The sequence below is a fragment of the Mobula birostris genome, chromosome 17 (genome assembly GCF_030028105.1).
Source record: "Mobula birostris isolate sMobBir1 chromosome 17, sMobBir1.hap1, whole genome shotgun sequence".
Taxonomy (NCBI): Eukaryota; Metazoa; Chordata; class Chondrichthyes; order Myliobatiformes; family Myliobatidae; genus Mobula; species Mobula birostris.
The window spans coordinates 48,629,329-48,644,621 of record NC_092386.1 but is presented as its reverse complement, the minus strand read 5'-3'; the positions used below and the strand labels follow the sequence as shown (position 1 = coordinate 48,644,621).

The following is a 15,293-nucleotide window of genomic DNA, read 5'->3' as shown; positions in this document are numbered from 1 at the left end:
ATAATTACAGCTGTGGAGATTCCTGCTGCACCCAGTGACCTTGTGATCTCTGTCTCAGAGGCCAATGTTAGGCTGTCTTTAAAGAGGGTGAACGCCTGCAAGGCAGAAAATCCCAATGGAGTACCTGGTAAGGCTCTGTAAACTTGTGCCAAACAACTGGCAGGAGTATTCAAGGACATTTTCAACCTCTCACTGTTATGGGCAGAAGTTCCCACTTGCTTCAAAAAGGCAACAATTATACCAGTGCCTAAGAAGAATAATGTGGGCTGCCATTAATCACTATCGCCCAGTAGCACTCACATCTACAGTGATGAAATGCTTTGAGAGGTTGGTCATGACTAGAGTGAACTCCTGCCTCAGCAAGGACCTGGACCCATTGCAATTTGCCTATCGCCACAATACGTCAACGGCAGATGCTATCTCAACGGCTGTTCACACGGCCTTAGACCACCTGGAGAACACAAACACCTATGTCAGGATGCTGCTCATCATCTATAGCTCAGCATTGAACACCATCATTCCCACAACCCTGATTGTACCTCTCTCTGCAATTGGATCCTTGACTTCCTAACCGGAAGACCACAATCTGTGTAGATTGGTGATGATATCTCCTCCTTGCTGATGATCAACACTAGTGCACCTCAGGAATGTTTGCTTAGCCCACTGCTCTACTCTCTCTATACCCACAACTGTGTGGCTAGGCATAGCTGAAATACCATCAATAAGTTTGCTGATGATACAATCATTGTTGGTAGAATCTCAGATAGAGATGAGAGGGACTGCAGGGTCAAGATATGCCAACTAGTGGAGTGGTGACACAGCAACAACATTGCACTCAACATCAGTAAGATGAAAGAGCTGATTGTGGAGTTCAAGAAGGGTAAGATGAAGGAACACATACCAATCCTCATAGAGGGATCAGAAGTGAAGAGAGTGAGCAGTTTCGAGTTCCTGGGTGTCAAGATCTCTGAGGATCTAACCTGGTCCCAACATATCGATGTAGTTATAAAGAAGGCAAGACAGCGACTATACTTCATTAGGAGTTTGAAGAGATTTGGCATATCAACAAAAACACTCAAAAACTTCTATAGATGTACCGTGGAGTGCATTTTGACAAGCTGTCTGATATGGAGGGGCTACTGCACAGGACCAAAAGAAGCTGCAGAAGGTTGTAAATCTAGTTAGCTCCATCTTGGGCACTAGCCTGCAAAGTACCCAGGACATCTCCAAAGAGTGGCGTCTCAGAAAGGCAGCATCCATTATTAAGGACTTCCAGCATCCAGGGCATGCTCTTTTCTCACTGTTACCATCAGGTAAGAAGTATAGGAGCCTGAAGGCACACACTCAATGATTCAGGAACAGCTTCTTCCCCTCTGCCATCCGATTCCTAAATGAACATTATACCTGTGAACTCTACCTCACTTCCTTAAAATATATTATTTCTGTTTTTGCACTATTTTTAATCTATTCAATACATGTACTCTGCAAATGATTTACTTAATTATTATTATTATTATTATTATTCCCTCTTCTTCCATATTATGTATTGCATTGAACTGCTGCTGCTAAATTAACAAATAAACCTGATTCTGATTCTAGGTAAGTCAATTCTATTCTTAACCTCTAAATGATATATCCTTAAAAGATTCTTTGACCAATACTGCCACCAACTGCTCCACCTCTTTGTTTGTGTATATCTTTGTGAAATACCAGGAATAATGCATTATCAGTCCCTTAATAGGGCTGGATGTTTGTTGCTGCTATTATATAGTAACCACGTACAGCTTATTAAACTTGCGTCATATACTACATTGCATCATGTACATGAATTACAAATGTTTTTTGGAATACCACTAACATTCCTCAGTTTGCTCTCTTCTGCTTCTGAACTATTCTATTTTGCTATTTATTTCTCTCGGTCTGGTTTTCTCCTCGTTGCTTTTCTCCTAGTTTCCACTTAGATACACATTTAACCTATGAGATAGGTTTTAACTCGTCTCCCACATCACCAGCTAATTGTCCATGTGCCACTGAGGTGCAAACATCAACATGCTCCGAAACTGCCAATCAGATTTTGCCAGCTATTTGTTAACTCATTCTCCTACCCAGTAAATCATTGCATTCATTCACATGTGGCAGTGAGAGTAATCCACCATTTAATACATTTTGTGGTCCTGCCATTTGATATCCTTCCCAGCTCCAGTAACTGACCGCATGACCTAGACATTACCAATTTTAACCTGACCATGACAATTATTCATTCTATTTATTTATTCTGCAATACATCTCGGAGTGGGCCCTTCCATCCCTTTGAGCCACACCACCCTGGCAACCCCACAACCCCGATTAACCCTATCCTAATCTCGGGACAATTCACAATGACCAACTAACCTACCGGATACATCTTTGGACTGTGGGAGGAAACAGGAGCACCGGGGAAATCCCATGCATTCCACAGGGTGGACGTACAGAAACTCCCTACAGAATGGTGCCAGAATTGAACTCCAAACTCCGGAGTGCCGAGCTTTAATAGCATTGTGCTAACCATTATGCTACTATGGCGCCCACCCGTTCAGAAATTTCTTCACCCGTTTAGCAATGGCTAGGAGCCAATATACAATCTAGGGCTCATATTGGTCATTGCTGAAAAGTTCATCTCCTCAAAAATATTGAGCCAACTGTAAGCACACAATTCCTACACTCGGCCATCCTTACCCCCACCATGAAGACCATTATTCAATGGCGTCAGGCCCTGGAAAACACTCTTTGAGATGTCTTCAATCTCTCTAGTTTTTAACATTGAAAACTATGGTCCCGGCACAGCCTAATTCTCCGACCTTGGTAATGGCCTCTCAGTATCTGGCCTCAGCCTCCTGTGGCTGTGGAGTGAACAGGTCAGAAGCTAGGAATCCTGTAGTGAATAGTTCACCTCCTAACTCTCCAAATCATGTATGCAGCTCACAATCAGTTCAGGACTGTGACGGAATACTCTCCATTTGCCTGGATGAGTGCAGCTTCGACAACAATCAAGATGCTCGACACCATAACAAAGCATAGCACCTTTCTTGGCAGGCACCCAGTCCACAACCATTCACCCTCTCCGCCACCATGGGCCTCTGATGCTGGAAGGAATGAATGCTTGCGATGGTGGCTGATTTGCCGATCAGTAGGCAGTTCTGTCATGCATACTTCTTGTATCTATAAGTGCTGTTGGACATGCATTCACTTGTGTGGGATTGTTCACTGACTGCTCAGCCCTACTGATGAGTCACATTTGAGCCATGTTCTTTCTTCCAGCTTGGTCTTCACCTGGTGGTAAGCAACATTTGTGTGATGAAAATTCCAGACAATAATCATCTCCAACAACACAAAGCAAAATCCTGACATGTGCCCCACCATCAGCATCCAGACATTCGTGGCTCGATGGAGGGGAGTCACTCATGACGAGAAATTCCACATGACCAGCCACATAAATACTGTGTTTACAAGTCAGAGGCCAGGTATCCAACAACAAGTGATACAAGCAACACACACAAAATGCTGAAGGATACAAATGATACACCTTTGAATCACCTTTCCACCATCTACAAAGAACAATGTAAGAGAACGATGGAATATTTGCAAGGTACTCATCTATTCTCAAAGCATAGTCCCAACAACACTTAAGGAGCTCAATATCATTCAGGAAAAAGCAGCCTGCTTGATTTGCACTTCATCCAAGAATTAAAGCATTCATTCATATTGTTACCATCAGCAGAACACAGCGTAGATACTCAAGGCTACTCTGAAAGCACCACCCAAACCTAAGGACAAGGGCGACAAGCATGTGTGTGTATATCAGCACCTACAGGCTACTTCAAAAATCACACATTATGACATAGGAACATATCATTGCTCCTTCACTGACATAGGGTCCAGGGATTGGAATTCCCTACCCAACAACTTTAGAGCACTTTCACCAGAAAAATAGTTGTGACTCAAAAATATGGCTCAAATCACCTCCACCTGAGACAATTATGCAAGAGCAGTAAATGCTGGTCTTTTAAAAGGATTGCCTCATAAATGATCTCTCCTTGTATCTCACACTCCCCCTCCCCCCCATTCCCATGCATTTCTTTTCTCCCTCAAGATCTCTTTTTCTCTGTATACATCACCTTTCATTTGATCCTCACAACCACCCCCAATTTGGTCAAACATTTCTTTCTCCACGTATCTGTTCCTTTATCACTTTACATAAGAAACAAGAGCAGGTCTAGGCCAATTAGCCCCAGAACTCTGCTCTGCCATTCTATAGGATCTGGGCTGATCCAACATTATTTCCAATTTCATTCTCCCTGCTCTCTCCCCATATCTCTTGACTCGCATTCATCAACTGTTTACTCTCCTCACCATCTCATGTTTGTATCTACTTTTCCCTCTATAACTTCACTGCTACACTCTCTTCTCTCCCTCAGCCCATTATTTGATTTCTAATTAAATCTCCCCATTCTCCTCTCCTGTTTCTTTTTGTGTCATATTTCTAACTCGCCTCAGCTCTCTCACACCCCTCACATTCTCTCCTGTATCTCTCTGCATCCATCACACTCCCCCTCACCTTCTCCTTGTAAGTACTCTGCCCATTCCCTTCCCCTTTTATAATTCTCCCTGTCGTTCTCTGTGTATCTCACACTCTCTCTATCTCTATACTCTCTCCCCCTCCCCTTTTAGCTTTCAATCTCACTGCCTTCCTCTTATCCTTGTAGATTTCTCATCGTCCCCCCCCATCTGTAACTCTCCCCCTCTATCAGTCTATTCCCTCTCTGTATTTCTCCCCTGTCTCTTTCCCTCCCCCAGTATCTCTCTCCTGCTGACGTCTGGCTGCTGACTCTCCCCTCCGTTTTCTCCCTCTGCCCCTCTCTCCGCCTCTCTCTCTCTCTCTCTGTCTGTCTGTCTCTCTCTCTCTCGCGGTGCTGCCGCCTCGCTTCATTCGCCTCCTCGGCTGCCGGAGCCGGTGCCGGGCTCGCCGCCCGCTCTCCATCACTTGTCGCCACCGCCTCCTACTCCAGCTCGCCGCCTCCGCTCGCTTCGTGGACCCAGGTAAGAGTAGGCAGTGGCCGGAGCCGCGCCAGGGAAAGCCCGGCCCGACCAAGGGGCACCGGCCGAGCCCCAGGCCTCGCCGCCTCCGCCGGCCGCCGCTGAAATCAACGCCGGGGATTCACCCGAGTTCGGGGAGGGTGGAGGACAGGGAGGGAAAGTGACGGGGTTTGGGGGTGGGGGAGAGAAATGGACACACAGAGTGGAGAAATGCAATGGGAAGTAGCTGGCTGAGAAGCCGAAATAAGAAAAAGAAATATGGACAAACTGAGAAGTCTATAGTGAGCAATGGAGAGGAATTGATACGTAAATTAATAGACTGAGATTGTAGGGAATGGAGAAAACTGACAGATCGGTGGGGAATGGAGAAAGAAATGAACAGATTGATAGGTGAATAGAGTGGACAGATCATAAAGAATAGGGAAGGGGGAGAAGAAAACTGACACATTGGGGTGAAGAGATGGCAATTGACATACTGAAAGTGAAAATGGGAGTTAAATTGACAAGTGGAGACAGTAGGGAAAGGAGAAATAGAATTAGACAGGTTGAGCTGGTCAGGGATGGAGAGAGAAAGTGACAGATCAAGACAGTGGGACTGGAGGGAGAGAAAATGACAGATTTGAAGGAGGTAGTGGGTGTTGGTAGAAATGGATATATTGAAAGAGAATGTGGAAGAGGAAGGACAAACAGATTGAGACCATGAAAATGAAAAGATATTTTCAGACAATGATAATAGACACATAAATGCAGAGTAATGGAGTGGGATGGACCACTGGAAGTTCTGGGAAATTGAAACAGACCATTGGGAATGGAATGAGACAGATGGACAGACTAAGGCATACAGAATGCAAAGAGTGAAATTAGCAAAGGGAGAGAGTGGGGAATAGGAAAAATAAAATGAAAGAAAAAGGGGAAAAGACATTCACAGACTGTGATGCAGAGGAACGGAGAGAGAGAGATGGACAGACCAAGACGGATAAAAGATAAGTTGTTGACAGAATCTGTCATTGTGGAATGGAGATGCAGAAAGATTGACGGACAAAAACTGGGGAATGGATAGAGAGAAATAGAAAAACTGCAAGAAAGGAATTTAGTTATACTGTAAAAAAAAAATGGACAGACTAAGGGAAGGACTACTGTAGAGAAAATCTGAGAGAAGTCTATGGACTCAGGCTAGGAAGGAAGAAGTGGACAGAGGGGAACAAGTGGAAGTGAGAAGTATTTGTTGAAGAGGTAAAGGACTGGAGTACAAAACCATAGTGATTAAGGTACTAAACTCTGACCATTGATTCAGAGACACAAGTGTTTATTCTGTAACAGCTGCTGAAAATTTTGAATTCAAGTAGTTGAATCAAACTGGAATCCATCTGGTTCACTGGTGTCTATCAGAGAAAGAAATCTGTTAGCCTTAAGTGGTCTGACCGTTAAGTGACTCTGGATCCATCAAAATGGTTGACTCTTAACTGCCATGTCAATCAATGTCCTGTAAATGAATAGAGAGAAATGTATATTGAATATGGGGGAGAGGAATGGCAAGAGATAAATCTCCTTTGCAACTCCTTTCCACTCATAGTCATTCCTTTTTCTCTATGTCTCTTTTACTGCTCATCTCAGCAATTCTCATTCACATGGCTCAGCAATTCTCATTCACATGGAGATAGAGACTTTTACAGTGAAAGACAGAGACCTGTAATAAATGGGAAGGAGATAAAGGGAAACTAAAAGGAGCAGAGATGTAGAGAGCAATGTAGACAGGTTGTGAGTGAGAAATGAAAGTGAAGATATAGAGGTTGTTAAAAAGAGTTAGAAATGGACATGAACAGCAAGGGGAAAGAACAGAGGATAACTGAGGGTGTGGGAGGTGGGGAAAGAGAGAGAGTATCAGGGAGAGAAAGATAAAGTGAAGGGTAGGAAAAGGGAGGTGGCAACATGGAGACAGGAATAAGAAAAAGGTGACAAAAATAGAGAAGAAGGGGATAAATAAATTTAAGTAGATGGGGGATAAAAGGAGGGAGAAACAGCCTCAGTGGAAGATATATGGGGACAAATGAGAAATTGATAAAACACATATATCCTTAGATTTGCTCCTGGTCCCTCTGTTTTATATCTCTTCACTGCCTGTGTTCTATTGAGATTGAGAAGAAGAAACAAAAGAGGAAAAGTAGAGGGAAGAAAGAAGGCCAGGATGGATAGGAAACATCACTAAAGAAATGTCATTAAGAGCATAAGAAGTTGTGTTGGTGAGAGAACCGGTTAAAAAAACGCAGCAGAGCATGAGGAAAGTTAGCAGTTGGAGAGAAAAATGCAGTGACATGGGAGGAAAGGTAGTTACTCACAGTGGAGTGATGTAGGGTGAGAAAACACAGGAGGGACCAGGAACAAATCGAAGGATGATGCTCCTGTAAAATGAAACAAAAAACAAAGATAGGAGAAAGGTCAGGAGAGGAAGGTGCATAGGGAAAAGAGCAAAACACAGGTTGGGACATTGCTAGATTGGAAGTGTAATATAGCAATACAAGAAAGGAAAATATAGCCTCGGGAAATGAGAAAATCTAAGTAGCCCAGACTGAAGAAATCACCAGACAGCACAAGGAGGGGAAAAAGAGAAAGAGCAAATCATGGAAGAAAAACATAGTGGAAGATGACTGATAAGAAGAAAGAAGAGCATCCTATTCCATCTTACAAGCCTCTGCTCCTTGAATCGCTAAATCTTCACCATCCCGAATGGACTCTTCCTGCATCCACCACTGATGGTTGCAGCCTCAGTTGTAAAGGCCGGAGATAAATCTCCACCCTAAGCTCCTCCTTTCTTTAAGTTGCTTGTCAAATCCTCTCTTTAACTAGTTTTCACCATCTGCCATAATATCACTTCGTGTGGCTCGGAGTCTGTTTTCATTTGGTAATATTCCTATAAATTTCTTGAGGATGTTATGCTGCGTTAGTGGTGCTATGTAAATACAAGTTTTGATTGAACTAAGGAAGAACTGGGATGGAGAGAAACAGACCAAGAAAACTTGAACAGTGACTAGGATAGAAGGAGGGGTAGGCTAAAGTTGAAAGAGATCAAATACAAATCTGAAGAAGGTAGGCATCATAAAATCCAGGGAACAAAGTGAAATACAGACATTAAATGACAAAGGAAGCATGTGCCACACTATCAACAATTTGTATTTACTTACCAAGAGTTGTATCATCAGACAAGAAGTGACACAGAGCCAAATAAGAATTTAGATTTAGTGACCTAATAATTGACTGAGAGGTTTAAATAATGTCTTTCAGGATGGGAGAAGAAAAAAGAGACCAGAAAATAATCAATACACACAAAACGCGAGAGGAGCTCAGCAGGTCAGGCAGCATCTATGGAAAGGAGTAAACAGTTGTTGTTTTAGACTGAGACCCTTCATTAAGACTGGAAACAAATGCGGAAGGAGCCAAAATAAGGAGGTAAGAGGGAGGGGGAAGAAGTATAAGCTAGAAAGTGATAGGTGAAGCCAGGTGGGTGGGGGAGGTGGCGTGAAGCAAGAAGCTGGAAAATGATATGTGCAAAAGGTAAACGACCGGAGAAGGAATCTGATAGGAGAGGAGAATGCACTGTGGGAGCAAAGGAAGGAGGAGGGGCACCAGAGGGCAAGTGAGAAGAAGAAAGAGATAAATGGGGCCCAGAGTGGGAAACTAAGTTGAGGGAAAGGAGAGGGTAAAAATTACTGGAAGATGGAGAAATTGATGTTCATGCCATCAGGTTAGAGACTACCCAGACGGAATATGAGATGTTGCACCTCCAATCTGACAGTGGCCTCATCATGACAGTAGAGGAGGCCATGGACTGGCATGTTGGAATGGGAATGAGAATTGGAATTAAAATGGTTAGCCACCTGTAAATTCTGCTTTTTGTAGATGGAGCGAAGGTGCTCGACAAAGTGATCTCCCAAACTACGTCAGGTCTCACCAAAAATAGAGAAGGCCACCTTGAGAGCACTGGATACAGTAGATAACCCCAACAGATTCACAGGTGAAATGTTAACTCACCTGACACCACTATTTGGGGCCCTGAATGGAGTTGAGAGAGGAGGGGAATGGGCAGGTGTAGCACTTCTTTCACTTGCAGAGATCAGTGCCAGGAAGGAGATTAGTGGGGAGGGATGAATGGACAAAGGAATCACAGAGTGAGTGATCCCTATGGAAAGCATAGAGTGTGTTTGGTGGTAGGGTCCAGTTGAATATGGCAGAAGTTGGGGAGGACAATTTGCCGGATGCGAAGGCTCATGGGGTGGTGGTAGGGACAAGAAGAACTCTATCACTGTTAAGATGCCAGGAAGATGAGGTGAGGACAGCTGTTTGAGAAATGGAGATGTACGTTGCTCTGTATTTCCAGGATCTGTAGGATCTCTTGTGTTTATCAGAAAAGAAAGGTTGGCCTGCAAAGATATGGAAAAGGAAACAGAGACTGTGTAAGGCCATGTTTATAGGTAAGTAGACATTGTAGAGTTAGATGGTTGGAATAGAGGTAGGAAGGTCTCAGTGTTGAAAGGATTTGCACGTAAAGAAGTTAAGGATAAAGGAACTTAAAAGATTTTCAGTCAGAGAAAGGTAACCAATAGGTAACCAAAGAAACCTCAAAGTGTATTTGATTTCAGAACCACTTTTCAATGTTGGGAACTAGTGGAGTTAATATTCATCTGGGGAGAACGGTATAAGCCAAGGTTACAGTTGGCTCAGTTGCAAAAAAGAGGAGGAGGAAGAGTCCAAGGGCAATAGTTAGCAACCTTCTGCATCTGTCAGCTTGAACCCAGGGTGGTATCTTGCCTTCCTGGGTCAAGGATATCCAAGCACAGTTGCAGGGCATTCTAAAGGGGAGGAGGTTAAAAATAGTCAGAGGTCATGGTTCACATTGTTATTTATGACATAAATTATGTGACGGACGAGGTGCTGCGACTTGAGTTTAGGGAGATGAGTAGCATATTAAAAAGCAGGTCCTCCACATTTGTAATCTCCAAATCAATTCTGGTGCCATGTGCTACTGTGTATAGGAAAAGACAAATACAGGTGTCCCCCGCTTTACAAACGTTCTCTTTACGACATTTTGCTTTTATGAAAGACCTACATTAGTACTGGTTTTTATTAACCGAAAGAGGATTTTCGCTTTTACGAAAAAAGTCGCTCGTTTTAAACTTGGGTTTACCCCGAGAAAGACTACCATGACCATGAAGCCTTGCGCGGGCAGGTGTGTGTGCATGCGTGACATGCGAATGCATGTATGTGTGAATCTGTGACATGCACGTGTGTATATGCCGATTTTTTTTGGACAAATCGATTTTGGCTCAAACTTCCCAATTCTGGTAAGTGAATACTACAGTGTACATACATTATTTCTACTTTATATAGGCTGTGTATTTATCATATTATTCCTGCTTTCACTATATGTTAGTGTTATTTTAGGTTTTATGTGCTATTTGGTATGATTTGGCAGGTTATTTTTTGGGTCTGGGAACGCTCAAAAAAATTCCCCATATAAATTAATGGTAATTGCTTCTTCGCTTTACGCCATTTCGGCTTATGAACGGTTTCATAGGAACACTCTACATTCGGATAGCGGGGGAAACCTGTATGTGTCTGGAGAGAAGCTACAAAGGGGAGCTTTAGCTCCTAGGCTGGGACTGTTTGTGAAATTGGTGGAATCTGCACAGGCCATTTGAGTCCAAACGAGAATGCACCCGAACAGAATTTGTAGTTTGCTAGTGCTGCTGGAGAGGGTCTTATGGGACTCAGAAAAAGAGACAATAGCCAAATATAGGAGGTAAAACTAGGTCCAGTAAGCAGGGCAGTCGCAGACTTGATAAGCTGCTGGGAAGACACAGGGTTGGATTGCATCTATTTTGACAATTAAGCCAAATGAACTAAGGGTGGAAATATGACACTGTCACTAACATGATTGAAAGCTAGGTAGGATTGGCAACTCCATATTGCAACATATAGAACTTTTATCTGTGGGAGGAGATGTAATAGAGTAGCTGGCTTTGCATTACTAATGGAGGAATCTGTAAAGCACTGCAAATGAGACCGTCTGGATGGAGCTTGGAAAAACATAGGGTCGTGATCATGTTGCTGGAAGTGTACTGACGGCCTTCAGTCAGCAGAAGGTTGAGTAGTAGATAGGTAGGACAGTCACAAAGAAGTATAAAAATAATAGGGTAATAGGGGAGTTCACGATGCTGAATATTAAGCAAGATTGCCTTAGCGTGAAAGGCTTAGAGGAACAGAGTTTTTAAAGTGTCTCAGGGAGAGTTTGAAGCATTTTGTTGGAGTCGTAACGAGAAGGGTAATGTAGCCATCAGAGTGGAGCAGGGATTCCCAACCATTTTTATGCCATGGACCAGTACCATTAAGCAAGGAGTCTGTGGACTCCAGGTTGGGAACCCCTAGGGTGGAGGATGTGTTAGTGGAAGAGCATTTTGAAGACAGTGATGATAACTCTGGAAGTTATGGCGAAGGACAAAGATGGGCCTGAATTGGAGAAAGACCAGTTTCGAAATTATATGACAGGACTTGGCTAAAGCGGACGGAGAGCTTGAAAGTAAACTTGCAGGTAACTAGAGGAGCCATTCTAGTGGAGTTGTGAATTTTCAGGGCCAAGATCTGCCCATAATGGTGAAAGATAAGGCCACAAGATGAAAGAATCTTGTTTCAGCAAAATTGTTAGCTTATGGCAGGTTTTGAGTAGTGGAAATAAACTTTATAGAGCTATAGAAAGTGCAAGAGGCATATAAAAAGTACAGAATTAAGAGGGCACAAAATAGATCTGGCAGACAAATTTAAGAGAATTTCTTAATAAGCTTTAAGGGCAAGGAAACAGTAGGGCCTGTTCAAGACCAAAGTGTCAGACTTCTAATCTTCTCACGCCACAGAAGATGTGCCACGTGAACGGAGGATAGTGAATTTGATAACTTTATACAGGGAAGTCAATGAGCATAAACCAGGATTCATTTGCGCTGAGAAAAAAGGGTGTCTTAAGGGTAATCAGCATAGTTTTGATAAGGGGAGAACCTGCTGGATTAATTCAATTGACTTTTTTGAGGTAGTAATTAGTTGTGTCATTGAGGATAGTGCAGTGAATGTGATCTATATGGACTTCAACAAGACATTTAATAAGGCCCACACATGTAACGTGTGGAAGCACATGAATAAAGGCAGTTTGGCAAATTGAGTCTGATATGGGCTTGGTGCTGGGAGGTAGAGGATGATAGACAAGGTTTACTTTTGCTGGTGGAGGCCTGGGGTCAGTGCTGGGACCCCTGCTGTTTGATACATATATTAATGATCTGAATGTGAATGTAGGAGAAATGATTAATAAATTCACAGTTGACACAAGAATTGGTGATATTGTGGATAGAGAGGGGGGTAATGTTTGGCCTCAGAATGATATGAATTGGCAAGATGCACAGAAAAATAGAATTTAATAGTAAAAGTGGCTGGGCTTATATTTTGGAGGAACTAATAAGGCTAGGATATTTAGTAGAAAGTACTGAGGAATAGTAGGACCTTGATATACATTTCCAAGGGTCTCTGAAGGCAATTACATAGGTAAATAAAATGATTAAGAAGAGATTCATGTTATCGTTCTTCATTAGCATGGGTACAGAATGTACAAATGTATATAAATTATAAGTAGCTTAAGTGGGATAGATATGGGAATTTTTTTTCTCTTAGCAGAGGTGTCAATGAACAGAAGGTAAAGGTTTCAGTAAGGGACAAGGAAGAATTTCTTCACACCCTAGGTGTGTGAAGTCTAGAGCGTAATGTTTTTTCTCACAACATTAATGAAATATTTATATAAACATCATGACATTAAAATCTATGGTTATGTGCAGATCAATTAAATTAGTACAGGTAGGTACTTTTAAACGCAAACAACAGGAATTCTGCAAATGCTGGAAATTCAAGCAACACACATCAAAGTTGCTGGTGAACGCAGCAGGCCAGGCAGCATCTGTAGGAAGAGGTGCAGTCGACGTTTCAGGCCGAGACCCTTCGTCAGGACGGCCTGAAACGTCGACTGCACCTCTTCCTACAGATGCTGCCTGGCCTGCTGCGTTCACCAGCAACTTTGATGTGTGTTACAGGTAGGTACTTAATGGTTGCCATAGACATGGTGGACCAAAGAGCCTTAAGACACTATCATAAATTTTAAGATTGAAAACCAGGAGCATAAGGGTCAGTGCACAGACCAACCATTTAGTACAAGATGAAAATGCTTAAGAATTATTGCAAATTGGAATTTAGACTGCAGATTTGTAGATGATCTCAAATAATGGAAGAGAAATTATGTTGAGATTGGATCTGCCGTGATCTCATTGAATGACAAAGCAGGGCGAAGGGGCTGATTGAACTATTTCTGCTCTTATTTCTTGGTTCTTGTGGGTGGGACAGGAGCGGAAATAAACAATAGTCATACTTTATTGATCCCGGGGGAAATTGGTTTTCGTTACAGTTGCACCATAAATAATAGTAATAAAACCATAAATAGTTAAATAGTAATATGTAAATTATGCCAGTAAATTATGAAATAAGTCCAGGACCAGCCTATTGGCTCGGAGTGTCTGACTCTCCAGGGGAGGAGTTGTAAAGTTTGATGGCCACAGGCAGGAATGACTTCCTATGACGCTGTGTGTTGCATCTCGGTGGAATGAGTCTCTGGCTGAATGTACTCCTCTGCCCAACCAGTACATTATGTAGTGGATGGGAGACATTGTCCAAGATGGCATGCAACTTGGACAGCATCCTCTTTTCAGACACCACCGTCAGAGAGTCTAGTTCCATCCCCATAACATCACTGGCCTTACGGATGAGTTTGTTGATTCTGTTGGTGTCTGCTACCCTCAGCCTGCTGCCCCAGCACACAACAGCAAACATGATAGCACTGGCCACCACAGACTCGTAGAACATCCTCAGCATCGTCCGGCAGATGTTAAAGGACCTCAGTCTCCTCAGGAAATAGAGACGGCTCTGACCCTTCTTGTAGATAGCCTCAGTGTTCTTTGACCAGTCCAGTTTATTGTCAGTTCGTATCCCCAGGTATTTGTAATCCTCCACCATGTCCACCCTGACCCCCTGGATGGAAACAGGGGTCACCGGTACCTTAGCTCTCCTCAGGTCTACCACCAGCTGCTTAGTCTTTTTCACATTAAGCTGCAGATAATTCTGCTCACACCATGTTACAAAGTTTCCTACCGTGGCTCTGTACTCAGCCTCATCTCCCTTGCTGATGCATCCAACTCTGGCAGAGTCACCAGAAAACATCTGAAGATGACACGACTCTGTGCAGTAGTTGAAGTCCGAGATGTAAATGGTGAAGAGAAAGGGAGACAAGACAGTCCCCCGTGGAGCCCCAGTGCTGCTTATCACTCTGTCGGACACACAGTGTTGCAAGCACACGTACTGTGGTCTGCCAGAGTAGAAAAAAGGTAGTTTTCATGAGGTTCAGTTTTGATGTTCTGTGTCGGTTTTCTTTTGTATGTTGTTTGCAGTTCTAAGTCTATATCTGTCCTCCAAATTCTTTCCCCTCCTTGGTTGAGGCAGCGTTCTTCTGAACTTTAGCAAGCAATAAGCAAACACTTACAGGACTTCAAAGCATGGGGAAGCAATTTCCCCATTTAAAATGATTAGCCAGATGTGAGCAGGTGAAATTATTGGTCCTTCTAAGATAAAATGTACAAAGTTTATGCATATCCATTCTTTATCATTCTGTCACTAATTTTTCCTAGCTGCATTGAGATACTTGTTGAATCTGAAATAATTTTATTTTAGAAGACTGCAAAAGTTTAATATTATACAACTGATCTCAGACTTGAATTTTATTTGTATGCATTAAAGTGTGTGTTATGCATATAGGCCCTTTGAGAATAACAGTTCACAAACAAATTGTTCATATTTATCTAATCCCATTGGTGATTCTGACAGGTTTTTACAGCTGTAATCTCAGTACAGATAAACGTGTTTTTCTGATCTCTTACCCAACTTGTCCCTACATTGCATGTTAAATAAATTCTTATTTCAGATGTGGTCATTTTATAAAGCATTGGTCATAAGTTGAATCAAATATTCATGAATATAGTCAAAACTGAACATGTTGAAAACCTGAAATAAAAAAAAGAACTGCAAACACTCAGCAGCGCAGGCAGTGCCCGAGGATAGAAACAGGTATCATTTCAGGTTGATCTTTCACC

At 42.7% G+C, this 15,293-nt stretch overlaps 1 protein-coding gene across 8 annotated transcripts in view; it reads left to right on the top strand.

Moving 5' to 3' along the window:
• Window positions 1-4,801: 4,801 nt before the first annotated feature.
• LOC140211665 (guanine nucleotide-binding protein G(I)/G(S)/G(O) subunit gamma-7-like) overlaps window positions 4,802-15,293 on the top strand; it is a 267,308-nt gene continuing 256,816 nt past the window's right edge. For 5 of the 8 annotated variants that reach the window (XM_072281681.1, XM_072281685.1, XM_072281680.1 and 2 more), the window contains exon 1: window positions 4,804-5,076. The gene's annotated coding sequence lies outside the window, so the exon portion shown is untranslated. Of the gene's footprint in view, window positions 5,077-15,293 lie in introns of all 8 variants that reach the window. The other 3 variants (XM_072281687.1, XM_072281686.1, XM_072281684.1) reach the window with 1 other exon arrangement.